Here is a 16722-nt window from a genome sequence, read left to right as displayed (position 1 = left end):
CGTTATTGTAAATATTATCATCAGCTGTACAAGGAATAAACAAACTAAACGATTATTTCACTGGATTTCATTGGAATCTTCCCTTCTCTCACAAAAACAACCGTACGTGTAAATCTCGCTGAAAATTTTCCCCTCATTATAATTTTTCTGCAACATCATTCGACAGGCTTGTGCCTGTATAGGATTACCAATACGAGAATAGAACTGGATCGATTGATCAGAACTGAAAATAAAACTAGCACATGTGTAAAGATTTTCGAGACCCGGTTTCGCAACGTGTACATAATGTTATATATAATATCTCGTCCGACTATTATTAAAGAAATTTACGATTACGAGACGTTCTATTATATAAAAGCCCCATTGAATGGAATGAGATAAATGAACGGAAAATTTCCTCACCTCCTCCTCGCTTCGTTATCTAGCTAGGCAGGAGTTTGGGTCCTCCGATTTCTATTGCGGCTCCAAGTTCAACGGTAAATTCTTCGACAATGCGGCACTGGGCCAATTGCCGTGATTATGCATAATTTACTAATTTACAGGCGCACCTTCTTGTTTCTCAAGGCACCGGCCGCCACTAAAGAACCAAGGGATGCAAATCAAACTGATAAATCTTAACGACGCGGAGATTTCTCCGTCGAACGATACGTCACCGGGTTCGGTACGGCTGGAATTAGATAAATACCGAGAATTCAACGTGTGATCCGAACGTCGATCTGGGAAAAAATCCTCCTACAATTATCGAAAATTGCAGCTGAAACGGAAACGAAGCAAAACTGGTTTTCACGTATAATACGCTAGTTTTAAACTAGAGCTTTCGAACTACCGCGGACTATAATCGGGTCTACTTTCACTTCGGGGAGAAAACGGCCTCACGTTTGAACAAAGTCCCGAGCAGCAATCCGTTGAAGGCTACCGTACTCGAGAGAAGCGTACCGGTGGTGGAAAAAAAAACAACCCCATGGTTGACGGATGAGTTGACCGGGAATTGTTACATCAAAGAGAAAGCTGACCCTGCTGCAAATGTTTCTATATACAGCGGTTTTAAGACCCAGTTTGAACTTAAAATTTAGGCTTACAGACCTCGCAGCTCATATTGTTACACGCATTGAGAGCCAGAAAAATCCCAGGGGGTTGTTAATATTCGGAGCAGGAACGCGTTGGAAGTATGTATATATATATATGTATGTATATGAAACGGATAAAATCACTGGTCATGCGTCCAATTTCCTGCCCCCCCCCCCCTTCCACCCCTGCTACTCGTTTCTAGGCGACGCCTGCAGTCGTCGGTGGGTTCACTAAAATAATTACGCGAGTGAATTACCGATCTCGAATGCTGCGCAGGCCTGAGAGAAAACGTAAAATACTTGACGTTTTTTTAAGTCGAAGGCTGAGATCACGTATGGATCAGATTGGAATCGACGACGTCTCCGACTTGGTCTCGGACTCGAGAGGTGAGGGGAACGATTGTAATCGCTTTATTTAAACACGCCCGGGCTGCTAGAGCCGCGCTTATCAAAGGGTCTGCCGCGAAGAGCTTTTGCGCAGCTTTTCCCTGCCTACATAATTCACCGGAGACAAACGCGAGACTAAATAGTAAATAAATTGTTGGAACCGGAAGAGCCGTGTTTATTTCTAGGCACGACTGCTTTGCCTAAACACACGTCGCGTGTATGCTTGATTTTATTATTGCTGTACACGTGGGTGTGTGTAAACACACTTGAAATCGTTCGCTTGTCACGTTCACGGAAATTTTTCATAGCGATGAGATAGATCCTGTAAGCGCATCCGCGCCCTTCGCATTCCGCCTATAAGCGTGCTTAGCATCCGATTTGTGAACGCTGTCGAATTCGAGGGAGAGTAATATGAAGAATGCTCAATTACTTGTAGGCCGATGGCGTTTGTAATTCCGAACATGGAGAAATCCCCCTTCTCTCTCTCTCTCTCTCTTTGGAATTGAAAAAACAACTAACAAGTGTTGGTGTTTTTTTTCTTTTTATTTTATTTCTCGTTTGTCTAGAGAAAAATTTCTTCTAGGTGAGTTTCGAGTCCCTGCTGCTTGGGCAAACGGTGCGATCAACGTCGAGATGAACGAATGTATGAAATTATATAAAAGTGGAAGAGTGAGACAATCGGAGGAGAAGACGCTGGACTCCGTGACCCGAAAAGGCGAGGGAGAGACTGGTCCGCTGGCCTCTATAAGCCTAAATAGTTGAATCTTGTTAACACCGTCCGACAATCTCACGGACAATCGCATTCCCGTCTCGGTTTCACGCGCCGCGTATAGCAGCCATTTCCCCCTTCAGCTTAGATAAGCCTCTACGCGGCTGAAAAACGCTGATTTATATGGAAGAAACTCTCCCCTTTATTCCTGCTCCTTGACTCGCTCCCTTACACGTTAAGACTAGATCGGACCACACGGAGTCTCGAGATTAAAATTATAAGGAGAAAAAACCCGGACATCTAACCCAAAGCGCTCTTGATTATGCACGTGACGTACAATTTTTTTTTTTTTTTTTATTTTATCTTGTCCCTTTCCATCGTTTCTTGTGGAAATAATTATGTGTTGCTCGTACGATAAGAAGCTAAAAAAATTTCATTTACATTCGCAATCAATATCAAAATTACAGTCTCCGATGTAAAGAATGTAACGGAAAATTCTTATAATATTGTTTGAAGATACAAGCTGCGTGTCGAAAAAGATAGATACAATAATAATTTTTTTGAAAAAAAAATTACAGCTACGCGTCTGTTCCGAGGCGCAGAATCGAGTCCCTAATTGAACGATCCTTGGGCTGAGACCCTGAAGGTGGGGGGGGGGGGGGGGGGAGGAGGAGGGAGGGTGAAAATATTTATCGCGTTGAAACAAGGAAGGGGAAAAAAAAAATATTCTGAAATAAAAATATAAAATCAGCAGTCTCCGATAATCCGGCAGTGCAGTCAGGGATGCTCGGCCGCGGCGGGAGAGATTCGTGGCACAATAATAATTCGGATGCAGCGGAGTCAAATGGCGGTATGTATAGAGATATACCGAACGCTCCGAGGAGCCGAGACTTTACTCGCTGCAGCGCTGTTAGGTAAAAGTAGGCGTCGCCCCCGAGAGTTTTACGAGCGTTGCTCCAATCGATCCCGGTTTTCTCCCACGCGACTGACGCCCGGCATCGCGACGCTGCAGCGTGCAGTTTATACACGCTATACGACTCACGGGTCAATCCAAATCCCTCGGGCAGCCTAATCCTGAGAAGGAATTTTCGATAACCCCGTCCTCCACCTCCCCCCCCCCCCCACCTTGTTCGCGGTCTGCGAAATCGCGTGCAAAAAATAATCGCGAGCCGCGTGGACGCGGTTAAATTAGAGGGGAAAATTCACAGCTCCGTGTCAAGCGAGAGAGAAAGAGAGAGAGAGAGAGAGAGTGCGTGGCAAGGGATTCGTTTTTTGCTCTCGCGTAATCGGCGACGTTTTTGAGGAGTCGATTTCTGGCTTCAAGCTCGAACCTTTGCCGACTTCGATCCTTGGGTGAATGCGAAACTGCCGGGTATCACGAAGACGCCGCATGCGGGTTACGGTTTTCGACCGCGACGCAGAGATGCGCGCTTTCTGATACCGTTCCGGGCAAAGCTCCTCGATAGGGTGGAAAAGCCCAAGACACAGATGACGCCCTCTGTAAACGGGTGATTTTCGCGAGGGCCAGACCTCCGGCGTTTTAGAATATCGGAACTCGATCTGGCTTACCACTTGTAGATTCCGGTCGACGCTCTCCTCAGGATCTCGACTCCCAGCGACGGCCGTGGATCCGAAACAGACTCACTGACGTGCGGACCGACGTGCGCTGCCCGAAAACGTGGAAGAAACACGCGATCCGACCGTGCGAATCGGGAAGAGTAAGCCGCGTCCCGGTGTTTCGAAAATCCGACAGGACGACGGGCGTGATTACGGAGGGAGTAATCGGTACCCGGACACGTTGCACACATCACTGACGACGATAACTCGGAAACGAAGGATTCGGTCGCGTGCGAAGATGTAACGCGGATCGTCGGGCGTTGCGCGAAACGCAAACGAACGATAATTCGCGTTAAGCGGGAGCTGCTCTCGCGTGACGTTGGAATATTAGAGAAGAATCGGATGCGTCGTGTGCAGCGGACGCGATGCTACGGATCGGCGTTTGGCACTATACGAGCCGGGCCTTTTGCTATACTATAAGGTAGTAAGAGAGCGAGGAGAGCCCCTGCCGGCGCAGCCGTACATCTTAGTGTTATGGGCAACTCACATTGGAAGATACGCCATCAAGCATAGCCCTAGCGGAGCGCGAGCGAGCGATTGTAAAAGTTTTAGGGACACTTTGCGAACACCCTCCACGCCGGCCTCCTCCTCCTCCTCCTCCTCCCTTCCTCCCCTCCTCGACGTCGACGTCGACCGTCGTCCCTTCCCGCCGTCGGCGCCCCTAGCTCCCCTCGCCCGTAGGGGAGAAGGAAGGGGCGACGGTGCACCCCCAGACCCCTGCATCCCCCAACCCTCCTGCCCCGGACTCGCGGCCATTACTCGCCTCCTCGTGTGCCTCGTGCGTTCGCGATACATGGACCGACGACCATCGGCAAGGATCTCGCTCCGACGGATCGACGAAGAGGAGGATAAACCACCCGCAGGTTCCTGGGCGCGGCGCCTTCGACGACCGTCACGTGGCGCCGCCGCCGCCATCGCGGCCGATCCTCGCGTCAATCTCAATCCCATTTCTCACCCCGAGGGAATATTCGGGGGTGCGAAGAGGCCGTGGGATTCACCTTCGCTCCGTCCCTCCGGGCTGATTATCTCCTCCCGGAACGCGCGTCTTGAGCGTAATAATTAAGGACTACACCGGACGGGACGAGGATCGGAGATCCTCTTCCTTTGTCGCAAGAGGAACCCCCGGGAACGGAAATACGCCCGATTGAGACGCGAATCGGACGCTCTTATCGAGACGATTGCTTCCCGGACGCACCTGATCCCGCGGGATAGTAACCGGGGTCAATTCTCTCCGACGGGGATGATCGGGGAGTACGAGCATCGACGAGCTCCGTTCATGCATTGTCGCCAAAATTCCAGCTCGCATTGCCGTCAGTTATCGGCTCTTGTACGAGGAATTCCGATCGCAGGCTGACTTCGCGGTCGTCTCGCGTTGCTTTGCCGGATGTTTCGAGGTGTTCGAGAGCGTGCGTGAGACGGTGCGTAGAGGCGTTAGACGAGGGGCGGTAAGGGGAGGAAGGCCTTCGAGGAGGACTAAGACGCGAGTGGAATTTGACGGTGAAATAAATAAATTCGAGGCCATCTTCCCAGAAGAATATAGCCGGTATATATACCTGAAATACAAGTGACGCCTGCTGCGCTTCGAGTGTCATGCATACATACGTGTGCATTTATTTGTATATTATGTATATATATATACATACATACATCTTTGTATCCGTGTACGCGTTGCGACCGAAGAGAGATATCGACAGGGCGGGAGGGAGACGGCGAGATCCACCTCTCGAGACGCGAACTCCGCAAACGGAACCCGAGGGCCGGCCACCCACCCACCCCTTATTGCCCCGTATACTCGCCAATTTATGCGCGAAAACGTATTAAACACCCGGGGCACACACGCGCGCGTTTCGCCGCCTGCGAGGAGCTGGTAGGTAATTTTGAACCGGCGATGACGAAGGCGAGGAGGTGGCGGAGGGGGAGGAGACGAAGCAGAAGAAGCGGAATAAGGCCCCCCTTACGGACTCCGGCGTGTGTGTATCGCCACCGTGTTATATGGTTAATATTTTAAATGCGGTACACCTACATTGTAAATACCGGGTTATACTTTGTGCCGATCTCTTTTCTAAGAATAGCGTCGAGGCTCGGCGATATTCCGCTCTGTCCTCCGACCGATCTTTTGGGCGATTTCTTAAAGGCCAAAAACGACGGGACCGATCCTCCTCCGCCCCTCGAATCTCCCTCGCCCGGCACAAAGGAAGATATCAACTTCCCAGGTGGAGGAGGATCGCCGGGTACGGGAATATCCATTAGCGAGAGACTCGCCCAGCTCCCTTCTCCCTTTCCCCCGGGATTTAACCCTCCGTTAGTGCAACCCTTTGTACACACCCACGCACACTCGCTTTCGAGTAGATTTCCGCGAATCACCCGACGCGATATCCGTTTTCCTGGAATTATCGGTCGACCGGGCGCGATTTTCCGGCCTCGTATGGACTAACCTTAAGATTCACGATGCCTGCCGGCTAGTGTTACGATTAAAATTAAATCCATGCAGCGAGATAAGCGAGGGGCGAGGAGGATCCGCAAGCTCGGGTACCTTACGTACTCCGTGCCGTTATCGGGGATGATTCAACCACTCCGCGTCAAGATATATACAGCAGCATTCGGTCTGCGACTACATCGCGATTGCGGATTACGGATTTCGTTCAACTTCCTTTCTTCTTACCAAAAATTTCTCCCATCAATCTTTTACTGTGCGTAAGACACGCTCATATGCCATGTTTGATTCCCATGAGAATGGAGTTGAAACAAGAAAGAAGAAACGTTATTTTTCAGAAACAGAGTATCGATAAGTACGTCGCAGTAAAACGGGGGGTGACTTTCTTTGGCAACCAGGGCGGTTTCGCGGTATGGAAAGGGGGAAAAAAAATTTTCTTTCTCCCGAATCGTATAGCTAATTCATCGTATTCCTACGCAGGCATATATACATATATACATATACACATAATACCTGCACGACACGGACACGCGTGCGTTATTACTGTGTCTGTGTATACGTACACATATAAATAAATACATACATATATATAATCTTCGGATAGATAGCCCCGCGCGTGTACGAATCGCCTGGCGTCTGTCTCCTAATGGAATTGCTGGGCTATATCTGCAGCGGCGAGGATGGGGCAACTTAAATAAAAGCAAACGAGCTGCCCTCCGCTCTCTCCTCTCCTCTCCTCTCTCATCCCCCTCGGCACTCCGTTCGGTGCGGCGTAATCCTCCGCAGAAACTCGCTGCTCTACTCTATCCCAACAATCCGTATAACCTCTGCCCCTCGTCCCCTCGATCCCTCCTCAGACCGCCCGTCGACTCGGAGCTCCGGCTCGCGGGATTCCCGGGTCAGAGCTCCGCGCCCCGAGGACTCTCCGAGGAGGCACCGATCCTTCGCCCGAGATGAAATTCAATCCCGATGAAATAACTCGGGTCGATCGAATCGGCGGATGAGATTATGAGACGCGCGGACCGCGTCGCGTTCCTTTTACTCCCTTGGAGATAAAAGCACGCGAGCTTTAGTTTCCCAAACGAGATTGCGGAAGTTTTGCCGGAGGAACCGTAATCGCGCTGTTTTTTTCGCGGAAATAGGTGTAGCTAATTATTATTATCCATCACCTGACTCCCGTTTCAGGTGCAACAACGCTGCTACAGCCACGAGACAAAAGGATAAGCGGCAACGCGTGAAGAAACCCGCCGCGGCCGCAAAGCGGTCGGCGTCTCGTTTTCATTAGCGAATCGGGGTGTCGATCTTTCATTTTCTCCAGGATCACGAGCCGCGACGGCCAACCGGGTACCCTTGTCGGTTAGTTGAATCGTAATGGAGGTGAGACGGCAACCGGTTATCTGTATAAAGGCGGAGGAACCGCTGCAACCGGCGTGGAGAATCCGTACCTACGAGGAGTCGGCGGGCTGCGTTTCACAGGTGTATAAGCGGTATGGAAATAGGAGCAATTGCCGAGAGAGGCGCGTTCGTATAAACCGCACAAAGTTAAACGCCGCGCGGTAGCGGCTAGCGCGTAATTAAGAGCGTTCATTATTCAAACTACATGCGATTCGCTCGCGTGCATGCGTGTATGTATGCTTATGCGGCCCTTGCAACAAGCTCACGTTGTATTCGCGAGTACGCAAAGTATCCCTCGTTCCGCGTTTCATTTATAACAATAATAACAATCATATCTCCAATTACCCGTTGTGTCTACTTTAATACTCTGTCGTAAGTGTATATATCGTACACCATGTAGGCATAAAATAGAAAAAAAATTTAAAAAAAAAATGTAAATCCGACGCGCCAAGGTTTCTAGATCGAACGCCTTTTCACGATCGTATTGCACGCAACGCGTTTAACGCCGAAGAGGGAATTACTGGTTTCGTGAAAATTCTTCGCCACGATTTGTACGGAAACGGCGAGAATCTGCCGTGTTATTTTCGCGCTCTGATTCTCAGGATCGAGGTGTGGGGATGAGGACAGGAAGTCGGATCGACGAGGCGTGTATACTCGATGCGAAGGAGTTAGATTTGCTCGCAAAATGTAAAGAATGAAGAGCGAATACGAGTCACGGTCGTACGAGAATCGATTAGTCGCGGCTTACCGATACGCGTACGTGTTATTAATATTTTACGTTTACGTTCTCCAATGCGACAGGACCAGTCGTACCACTTTCAAATATATCGATCAATGTATCCGGCAATTACACCGGCTCGAACAATCGCTCCGTTGCAGCTGAACGCGTATAAGAAACCGGCGAGATTAAAATATTGTGAAACGGTGCAACGTTAATTATCGGAAAGCTGCGGTAGTTGATAATTATTGAGAACAATCGTAAAGCTGTCCGATTGAATTTCTCGCCTGGTAGGCGAGCTCGATCACCGATTTACTCCGTCGCGCACTTAAAATCTTAACAATCTTTCACACCCGATCCAGATTCCACTTCGGTTGTCGTTTCTTACGCGTTACAGCTTCGACAAAACGCGAGGCGACATTTCTCTCAGGATTTCCGTGGCAGACTGCCGATCCATCCGAGTCAAAATTCGGATTAGAAAGTTTGAGGGAAACCCGTGCTCTCCTTTTTTTTCTGGCTGCCACGGGGCTCGAAACCCTCGGAAGGGTTGCGCTTCGCTTCCTTCAGGGAATCCCTAATATACCATACCCACCGCCGTAAAACCATTGTCCCGGTCTAAGGTCGAGGCTCAATTTTTTTTTCCTACGAAAATGGAAAGTTCGACTGCCGATCCAGAGCGACGTTGAATCGCCGGAATAAATATTCGCCAATACGAGTAGGTATGATCTAAGCGAGAGGAATTATTGAGTAGAGCGTACAGAGTGCGAAAAATTGAAGAGAAGAATTGAAATTTGACGGATGAATCCAAGCGACGAATAAGTATTCACAGAATACAGAGAAAAAAAAAAAAAAAACAGTTTTCCTCGATATTCTGTGCTCAAATTTTTGATTTCTTGTTTTTTAATTCTTTTCTTAGAATTTTGTTTCATCGTGGCCAAGATGCGAAAGAATTTGACGGTGAATGCGCGTGCGCAGCGCTGCGCACACGTGGGTCCAGCCTGCCACTCCCCTAGATATTTGTCTAGCCAGTACCGCCGAGTCTATGTGGCCACAAAAGCGATTTCTCTGCCGAATTCCACCTTCCCTAGTCCTTGTGAATTTTTCTCTTATTTTATTTCTTTTTTTTTTGTTTTTTTGTTTTTTTCATTTGTTCTCTCTATTCCGCATTTATCTCACATCCAAATCGAACCGCGGCTCGCTGATTGACTCGGATAAGTACGGTAGCGAGTTAGAATAATCGATGATGTGTAAACACGCGGTAGAACATTGCGAGGGATACAATTCGACTGGTAAAATGGTTGAATAATTTTAAAATTAGCATCCAGCCGGACTTCTGGAGAGGCGGTTAACGTCAAGCCTGGACTTTTAATCCGCGCGGTATTATAATATCACCCCGAGGTTTAAATTTCGAAGCGTAGATGTCCGCGTCGTCGTAAAATAACCGAGGCTTTCGTATTCCTCGGCGTATGCGTAAGCTTATAAAGTATTTTCAGAAATTCCCGTGCTGTTTTTCAAACGTTATCACGTTTGTGAGACCGAGGCTGACGCGATGCTTCCAAAGTTCCGCTGCAATAATCAAGCTCAGCTCACTCGAATGCACGAAGACCACCGCCGAGAGTTCTCAGGTGAAAAATCCGGTGCAGAGAATATCCCACGGGGGAGGGGGGGGGGGGAAGGATACCTGCTGTGGATGGAATTAAAACGTTTCGAACGAAGAACTCGGCGGGTTGGTCATTACAATCTTCGACTAATCCCACGCTTTATCCACCGGATTTGTGAAAAAAGGAAAAGGAAAAAATGGAGAGAAGAGAAAAAAAACAATCAAGAGGTAGAAGGGAATGGAGAAAAAAAGAAAAACCACAAGTCGAAGAAGGGAGGTGAAAAATAAAGTCAAGGACCAAGGATTTCGTTGGTCTTTCGATAACCCCAAATTCGTGGAAAATAATTATAACGTCGGAAAAGTATTTGCAAATAAATAATACAGCGCTATAAATAATTGCGGATGTTGTCCGACTTAAGGTGATGAGAAAAGCGTGAGCAAACAGAATTATCGGTTGGTAATGAATAATCGCAATGAAATTCGATCGAAGGATTGAATTCCGCGTCGAAAGTCCCGTACGAGTAAAGAAATTATCCAACAGGCACAAATGAATTAAACAAAAAACAAAAAAAAGAAAAAAGAATGCTTTTATTAGCAATCCGTGCTCCTTGATAGGAGTCAGAAACAAGACTGTTTTTGCAATAATGTTGGTTAACGCAGCAACCTCATTTATTTTTTGACACATGAAAGCTTTTATAATGCCACTGTTAAAAACTTCCGTACGAAACTTCCTACACTGTATCGGAAGTTTTATTCGGATACGGTTCAATGAATTCACCATACATTTACCGTTCATTCAATTTAAAAACACAATAAATTTACTGCACAATATTAGTGAAATAAATTATTTTCATTTCAAATTTAAGGACAAATACGCCGAAATTATAAATCGTCGACTCATCTTTCGTGTAGTAAACGGGTATTAAATTAATAATAAATTTTAACAGCGGCGTCTTTTGTCTGTAACGACCGAGGACTAGATCAGAAAGGGAGACCCCAAAATGGTGATTTCAACCTTTGTCGCAATACACGTATATACGTATTTACGTATGCAGGGTAAAACAGGAAGGACGAAAATACATCACGCCGATGCTTGCAAAAATGAAACCCCATGGGCGCAGTGGCCGTCGCGTTTCTTTATCCCCGGCGCATCCGCGAACTCGAGGGAACGGTAGATGCGCCGATTATCTCTACGAGCGGGTATATCGTAGACATACCTACAACCTGTTCCGTGCTGCCGAGCAGGCGTCTGTAATTACATTTTCTTATAGCGGAATATACAGCGAATGCCCGCTCCTCTATTGACACTCATAGACGATTATCCACTCAGTTTTAATACCGTTATAATCACCGACTCGCACCACAGTTGCAGCAATTATCCATTATTCCCTGTAACGCCCGAGAGACGGCGTCGTCCCACATTTCGAGCATCGATCGGTTTTCTCGCGCCAAAAAAACCTTCCCGTCAAACACGGTAAACGTGTATGTACGAGAGGAAATATCACGGTGAGAAGAAAAATCAAATCCCCTTGTTACACACGAATTTCTATGCCGATTTTCAAAGTATTCGTGATTGCTTCGCTTCCTGGTGTCGAATTTGCAAACAATTATCTAACGCTGATTACCCAAATCCGTACAATTTTTATTCATCCAAAGGGCGGACAGCCCTTCGATATCCGTTTGCTGCTGCTGCCCTGTTACAGACCACCCAGCTCTTTATCTCCCACGTTTTAGGTCAGGCGTCGTTTGCGCCCAGATTAAGCCAAACGAGAGATGAAAGCAGCCGGTGTTGCCCGTCTGCAAGCCTACAGGGTCGATGATGGACTCGATGATCATAATCGCTCGCTTAAAAATTTTACAACAAGGGTAGCCTCTTCGATACGTGGATCGGAAAAGCTATTGATTCAATTTTTTATTATAATTATTTCGATTTGCAAGTCAAATATCTCTCCAAATCTCGCATATAATCCGATGATGACGTATCTGCATTCGGGAGTCGGGAAGTTAAAAGTCTGTCGGTGCCCAGCTAAGAGGTGAAACAGGAATTGATCGATAATTTCGTATCTAGTTGATATATTTGTAGGTAAAGTATTTTTTGTAAGAAGAAAAATACTTTTTCAAACGGAATCGGATCGTCGGAGTAAGAATTTTTCAACTCAAACAATAAAGTAACATATACGGTGATAAAATTTAACCAACGTAATTTCTGAACGTATAATAATGATACCAGGGAGAATTTACGCAATTAATATAATTCACCGTGTATAAGTATATATAATACTAGGTATCGTAGATTTTCTCTCACCTTTTGCTGCCGCGATGTGCAACGCCGTCGATTTTCTCTTGACAGCTGCAATATTATGGCGAAACGTGTTAACAATGCACAAGAAATAATTAAACAGGCTCTACCGATGATTAGTCGAGTACAAAATATTACACGTACAGTTAAATTATTTACTTTAATATTTTTCGCTTTTTCTTGTGGTTGTTTTCTTTTATTTTTATATGTATACACTTTTGTAGTTGATGCAGGATCAATTTTGTAAATAAGATAGGCCTTTATTTACAGAGATACACATACAGTTATAATACACAAATTGGGCAGCTACAATTATATTTTTAATATTAATTTTAATCTTACTGATCTTTTTATTATTATATACCTACTTAACGGGGAACATGGATCGGTTATGCATATAGGCGCGTTACACGTATATTTCTTTTTTGTTCTTTTTTTTTTTTTTTTTTTTCAGCTATTATAGTACTTTTCATTTTCTGCTATACCGTATAAAAAAAACTCAAAATCTTCCAGTCACACTCGCGTTCTCAACCTCGTCATTATTTATTTATTTAATTAATTGTTCATATATATATATGTATATATGCGCTGATTTGAATAGCATATTGGTATGTCTTACACGTAGTTATGTATATATGTATAAATATATACATGCAACAGTGTTTCTTTATTTATTTTATTTTTTTTTTTGTTATTTAAGTACGATTTCTACACAACTTCTTTGTATGTACCCTGCGATATATTTACAAAGTGACTAAATCTGCTGTTTTTTTTTTCTTTTTAATTCTATTTTTAAAATCGATTTTCATTATTCACTTTCTATTTTTCGTTTTTGTTTTTTTTTTTTTTTTTTTTATTTTCAACCTGGCAATTTTAGTAATCGTCGGATAATCGATTTGAGAAACAAGTATTACTATCGCGGTATCGATCCGAGATGGACTTTCGAAAACGCAATCAAGAAAAATGAACTGGAAATCAAATCAAGTCCAGCTTTCTCAATTATATGTCTTTGACTGCAAATAATAGCGGTTCAATGAAATTTATGAACTAATGTAACAACGATAACTCTAACAATTTCAGTAACTTTCATATTCGTTTTATAAAACGGTGCGAAAAATTGTGAATATACCGAAGTATGGACAGATTAATTTTTCTAATTGACATATTATTCTTTATATCTGCGTCGTTGCGTATAAACTGCGCTTTAACCGACCTAATTCAGTACTGCAGTGATCAGAGAGAGAGAGAGAGAGAGAGAGAGAGAGAGAGAGAGAGAGAGAGAGAGAGAGAGAGAGAGAGAGAGAGAGATTAAATTATTTTCCTTCTCTTTTCCACCAAGCTAAGCCAACATCAAGTACTAGACTGGAGTATTCGCTTTATCTTAGTTTTAGATACAAATAACTCTCTATGATACGTAACAACGACTGCAAGCGGAATCTATAAATATTTCTTTTTTTTTATTCCAAACATCAGCGTAGACGGTGAAAATGACGAATGAAAAAAGCAGCCGTGAAACTCGAAGAGTGTCCTGATTTCGCGGAGAGATGAAATTACGGTGTTAAAGAGGAAGATTCGCTTGACAATGAGCCAAAGTTTTAAGACTTCTCGAATTTCTTAATGCACGAATGTAAAATGTCTACGAAATTTTCATCATTTTATCGTAATAATTATCGTAATGTCTCTCGTCACGATCAAGCCAACGTACAGGGGTATTGTACATTCTATATATGTATGTAATCATATACCGTGTAACGTATAGTATGTAATAATGATAATAACATTATGGACAATAATAATGCAGTAATAATAATCTACGGATGTTTGATCTTTACGCAGATTTATTTTTATTCATATTGTATAGATATATCAGTTTTATATTTGTTTATGGCACAAATTTTATCTTCTTTAACATTATGATGTTTACGCTGGGCAAGTTTTTTTCGTGGATATGCATTTTCGGCAAAACGTATCGTGAGTAACGATGTACGAATAACTGAAAAGCTTATGCGTTTCGATTTTGAACTTCCTTTTGCAGTGTATATAACTCGCCGCGGTTTATTAAAATGACCGAATTTATGAATGCGTGAGAAATTTCTAATGTTACAAAAATGCAGAAACAAAAATAACTGGGTTAAAAATCGAATGATTTCTTCCTCGCGTTTATAATTCAATCTTATTCATCGACGATTCATATTGCAACGCTTGCGCTTGCTTTGGCACTAATTTTAACAACATTATACGAGTATACATATATCTTATTATTGCACTTCGATATTGTATGTAATTAGGTATAGTATATGTATGTATAATAGGAATTAATAACTGTTTAGCGACAGTATAACAATACCGTACCTGAATATTTTAAGCTAATTATAAAAAATTAACAGAAAATACGTAACATACGAAGTAAAAGGATCAAAATATTAAAACTGAAATAATTATTATTTTTTTTTTCTATTTCAAACATAACAAACCGAGATCACACGTGAAATATCGTTATTTTACCTAATTTAAAATTTTCTCTTTCCTCTTTGCAGAAATAAACCGATTATCGTGTAATAATGAAATCTTGACCACAAATTAACAGATCTGTACATAAATTTCAAAGATGAGAATGGCACAGAAAAAACTAAGTACGTATCATTGCAGTTTTTTTATTGTTGTAATTAGTACGATTGTTCACTTCGTGAAAAGAATGAATATATATATAGAGGAAAACCGAATCGACGATTAATTTCTTGAAAATTTCTTTATACTTGACTGGTTTTAACCAGGAGTTGTTAGACATTTTTAAAAAATACGAGGAAGATGATGCAGCTAGCTAATAAATCTCTTACATTTTTTTCATTCCGTCAATGTTTTTTTTTTTAATGTCGTTTTGATTTTTTCTCATGCCCTTTGCCACTGGATTCTATAATCAGTCATCTCTAATCAGCTGCGTGGTGTCGAATTATACAGTGTAACAAAAATGCTAACTAATTGTAAGCGAATCGCGGTACGTATTAATTGGGCGATAAATGATGAAAAATAATGTAATGAAAAAAACAAAAAAACAAAAATTGCTGCGAAATTACGCGGGATGTTAAAATGCACACGTTTCTTATTTGCCCGGCCTTGACCGAAGTTCCATTACATACCTAATATTCCTTTTTACCGGTAAATTCGAATTTCTAGAGGGTTTGCCCCCGCGAGCTTTGGACTTTATGTAACTTCTATAGCGTTCTAATATTATTCATGTATAGTACATTACATGCTACGTCTAGCTTGAAATATTAGCTCATAATAATTAGATTATTGTACATACATTATCAATAAGGATTGCGACATTGACGGTGACGAGGGTTCAAGGACTTGGATTTGGATTTGGATTTGGATTCCGATGCCTCGGTGATGTTGTCTTCGTGTTTTTTCATAATATTTCAAAGTGATACATCATCGAGAATGGAGAAGCGTCTTTGCGGTGATGGAGTTGGTGACTACACACCGGTACATCATAAAACGTCTCACAGAGCACGGATCGAGTTAATTATGTACACATTTAATAACATTATATTCTTTTTTTAATCCTCTTTGCATTGGGTTTTTTTTTTTCTTCGCATCCCTTCTTTACGACTGGATTATACTTTCATAATAATAATAATAATAATAATAATAAAAAGAATAATAATAATAATAATAATGATAATAAGGTGATGGAGTTATACATTATACAGAACAACACACAGTAAAAACAATAATAATATAATATCAACGTGACGCTCACAATAATAATGCTTTTAATAATAATGATAACCTTAATAATCATAATCTCCGATACAATGCGATACAATAATAATGACAGTAATAATAATAATAATAATAATAAGAAGAAGAAGAAGAAGAACAACCAACGCTTACAATTTTCTTAAACATTTTCGATTCCTGCAAAGTTGAAATTTTATTTCGTCAATTTTGGTCAGCATGATTTGAGTGTTGACTATTTTTTTTTATTTGTTGTCTAACGTAATCACTAATTATCATTACTACAGTTGTAATTTCCCTCGAAATTTGTTTCCCCTTCTTTCCTCGCAATTCTCGGATCATAAACAAACTGCGTTTATAGATATATTATTATTAGCATCATTATTATTATTATTATTACATAATAGTTATTACATCATTCATACACACTTCGGTACCGTGACGGAATTGTACAGTTACGCTGGAGGAACCGAGTGCAGAGCTCATCTTTCCACCTTGCTCCTATTCGTTCTCTATCACACTCTTTCTCTCACAAGTGAACGAACATAATCACGCGTGCTTACTTCTCCTCGGCTCCTCGGCGGTCTTGAGGAAAATAAATTGGCGATAGAAACGCAGTTTCAACGTCTTTAAACTGTGCCGATTTAACGAAGGTGCGGCAATTGATGCGGATTCCAATTGATTGGAAAAATTGAATCTATTTCACACGTCGTATGTTCGCCAATATTTATTTAATGTTTACTCTTCTTTTGTCC

The sequence above is a fragment of the Neodiprion virginianus genome, chromosome 1 (assembly GCF_021901495.1).
Source record: "Neodiprion virginianus isolate iyNeoVirg1 chromosome 1, iyNeoVirg1.1, whole genome shotgun sequence".
Taxonomy (NCBI): domain Eukaryota; kingdom Metazoa; phylum Arthropoda; class Insecta; order Hymenoptera; family Diprionidae; genus Neodiprion; species Neodiprion virginianus.
The sequence above is the reverse complement of the archived record's forward strand: the minus strand, read 5'-3'. Positions refer to the sequence as shown.